The sequence below is a fragment of the Limulus polyphemus genome, unplaced genomic scaffold (assembly GCF_000517525.1).
Source record: "Limulus polyphemus unplaced genomic scaffold, Limulus_polyphemus-2.1.2 Scaffold2970, whole genome shotgun sequence".
NCBI lineage: Eukaryota > Metazoa > Arthropoda > Merostomata > Xiphosura > Limulidae > Limulus > Limulus polyphemus.
In genome coordinates, this window is record NW_013668580.1 from 41,760 (window position 1) to 45,875 (window position 4,116).

Here is a 4,116-nt window from a genome sequence, read left to right on the forward strand (position 1 = left end):
CAGTTGCAAACGAAACATTTCGTAACTATGTGACCAGTGACGTGCCCAGATTTTCCACTTAGGGGAGGCAGAAAATTTTAAGGGGGGGGCAATGAATTAAAAAGCTGAAATTGCTCTAAATTTTTAATAATATGGTCATTAAAACAAATCAAATCAAATCAAATAGTGTTTATAGAAGTTGTATTTTTTATATTAAATGATACAAAACGAGTTTATTATATACATAAAAGCTGAAAAATAATATGTGATAAATATGGCTATATTTTCAGGGGGGGCGGCCCCCTTGCTTACGCCTGTAGATGTGACGGTAACAAAAAATCTATATCACAAGCTGTCCGTAACGAAACGTCCAAAACTCGTCAGACATTGTTAAGGGATCAGTAAGATTGTTGCAATAATACGACATTAACAGTTCATAGAAATGGGTGTAAAAAAATTTTTTTCTCAGACTTTAATTATGATTTTCATAACTAACAAAGTTACAATTGTGTTCATTTATTGCATACATTTTACAACAATATTTGATGATGACGTCATCAGAACGATGTCTTCGTTCTTCTAAATTTGTTGTAACGTCGTCAGAAAAACGTTCTTCGCTCATCTAACGTTACCACACCTAATTACGAAGTGATAGGTTAAGAAAAGACAACTAGTCAACAGCACCCACCGCCAGGCTGCCCCAGTATTTCGTTTTGACAATCACACTTATAACACATGCACGATTCCAAAGCGAAGAGCGCGTTTTTGCGGTAACGAGATGGGAACCTCGAATCCTCATATTCATGGTCCAAGTACGTTAACCGCTCGTTCACGCCCAGCTATCCTATTTAAAAAGTTAATTAGAGACTCTTTTTCACGAAACAAGAATAAAAAAAAAAGATAATTATATTAATTTCTTAACATGTATATGCCCCCGCCCCCCACGAGTTGTATGTCCTGAAGTACCGTAATTTGAAAAGCATCTCAATCCCAGTATGACAATCTCACCTGTGACAATTTATTTATATCGCAGAAGATCAACGATAAGTAATTCAATGTCTCGTTCGCGTAACGATTTTAGTGATAACAGCGTGTGAGCAGAAGCTAATTTTAACTTTATGTTGAATCAGGCTTAAGAACCTCTAGTGCTGATTTCGATATGACTAAACAAAAAATGAAACAAGGCTTAGTATTCTAGTTTGAATATTGTACTGAAAAGAATATAAGACTCGGAGAAAATACAATCCTCGTGTATTTGTTATATATGTTTCTTTTCTTTTTTTATCATTTATTGTTACGCAGAATTGACATTTGCACGTGGAATGTTATTAATTTACATAATCCTTTAAAGCTGAACTACGTAAGTAATGAGATGAGATCTTTTGTCGATATGTAAAAATTAATGAATGTTATAATATAAGGCGGTGGTATAGGGGGGAAAAGTTTGTTGGGGCTGAAGATACCCTCAAAATATGCTTTAGCTTTCTCTGCAGTTCCCGCACAAACTGGCTCACTTTCTAAATACTGCCCGTAAGGTGTAGAGTTCAACCCTTTGAATTGTTTGTCAAGCTCACCTCCTCCTCCTCATGAGGAAGAGGATGGTGCCGCCCCTGGTTACATGATTAGAAAAAATGAAAACGTGTTTCCTACATGTTCTACTCTAACTGTCCCTTGGTGGGTCAGTGGTAAGGGACGTACAACGCTGAAATTCGGGGTTCGATTCCTCAGATGAACACAGCAGACAGCCTAATTTGGCTTTACTTAAAGAAATAACAATAAAGAAACAAAACTAATATATATATATATATATATATATATGACTAGTGGAAGGATACTGTAGTCTTACAACAGGTCAAGAGGGTTTGTTTGTTTGTTTTGAATTTTGAATAAAGCTACACGAGGGCTATCTACACTAGCTGTTCCTAATTTAGCAGTGTTAGACTAAAGGGAAAGCAGCTAGTCGTCACCAACTCCTAGGCTTAATCGTTCTTAATACTCCTATATATGCTTTTAATAATGTATGTTATATCGTTCTTAATACTTATATATTTACGTGTTTTTAATAATGTATGTCATATCGTTCTTAATACTCCTATATATACTTTTAATAATGTATGTCATATCGTTCTTAATACTTATATATTTACGTGTTTTTAATAATGTATGTCATATCGTTCTTAATACTCCTATATTTACGTGTTTTTAATAATGTATGTCATATCGTTCTTAATACTCCTATATATTTTTAATAATGTATGTCATATCGTTCTTAATACTCCTATATTTACGTGTTTTTAATAATGTATGTCATATCGTTCTTAATATTCCTATATTTACGTGTTTTTAATAATGTATGTCATATCGTTCTTAATACTCCTATATTTACGTGTTTTAATAATGTATGTCATATCGTTCTTAATACTCCTATATTTCTTTTTCGTGCAAGAATTCGTTAATGCTGGCTGTTTTCATTCATGTGTATACATACGTGCATAAAAATTAATTATTTCATAACATTAGCCTTTTGGAGATTAAACTTGCATTTGATAAAAAATGCGTTTTTTCTACTATTATGTTCAACTTACTAGAGCCGTGCATGGCTTAGTGATTAACGTTGTGACTACGGATCAAAAGGTCCAAGGTTAAAGCTGCAAGATGCTGGTGGTGAACATGTTCCGCACTTTCAGCTATGAGGTTATTCTAACTATGACAGTTAATTCCGTTATTCATTCAAAAGCAGTCGATAAAAGGCGGAGGTTGTTGCGGACTGGTTGCCTTCTCTCTCTTGTAAGCGTTTTTAAACTAATGCCATCTTGGGGCCTTTTATCTGGCCGCTTATTACATGTGTTGTATAAGATGTGAACAGCGTCTAGTAGAAGATGTCTGATTATACAAGATTGGGTAAGTTATATTAAAATGATTTTGAATAATCAAATCAGCAGTAGATTAAATAAGGTCGTGGTTGAACTGTGTGTATCAGAACTACATTTTGATATCGTTTGGCGTTTCGTAGGTAGTGTGCTAACACAGAAAATTGATTGCTTTTAGGAAAGGTGTGTAACAACTCTGTCCGACGCAAAATATTCATATGCTCAGATTATAAAGACGTGTTCAGATAGGGGAATCAGCATTTCCAACGGAGATATCCCTTGTACTTAATGACATTGGAAAACAAAGGAATATGGATCAACTTGGGGCACCAGAACCATCTAGAAAGAGACCTGCAACAAGACGTACTCCCATCGTGATAAGCAGACTGCAGTATATTGTAACGCGTGAAAATCTACGAATACAAAGTCGGTGGCAAAGGCTGTTCGTGTGCCCCATGCAATAGCACACAACATGAGCAAGAAATATCACGACTTGGAAACGAGGTCAATAGGGTAAAAATTCAGTAAGATAAAGCTTTCAGTCATAACCACTGTTCCACTGCTGCATACCTGGAGTTGGAGAATGAAATGTGTATTTATGCTATTACATAAAAAGAAATATCTTTCAAGTCGGCGGACGCAGGACCTATGAATTTCTGTACGATTTGGCTAATGAAAATGGCGCTGGGAAACCGTTGACTTCGTCCACTAGATAGATTATGGAACACGTGTAAGGAAGAATGATGTGCCTTATAACGGAGCCTTTAGCAATGGAAACTGGGCTGTAGGGCTATTGTCAAGAAGCACAGCCGTCAGATACGGAATGGCCGGACGTGGCGACATGTACTGTAACAACGTGGTGCGGCTCCAAAATCGTTTTCATACAATGTACCTTACCCTCTGCTGTTTTGGTAAATATATAATGCTTAATCTCGTGACGAGATCTTCTGTCTAATATTACTAAAAGATGTTCTGTTAAGAACGATTTAAACGAAAAAATAAAACCGAAATCACAACATAAACGCAAGGTTTCGCCTTTTTAATTCTTCTTCTTTACGTGATTGAGTTTTTTCAACCAGCCAAGGTCTTGGAAACTAAAACAACAACAACAACATATGGAGAACGTGTTAAGCTATCTAACAAAGATTGGACCAGTATTGTATTCGATACAGCTGTTCTTATTGTTGTTGTTGTTGTTTTCATACGTGATAAATTGTTGTTTATAGGTCTCCTGAAATGTTACATGATTACAGTATAATTCATTACC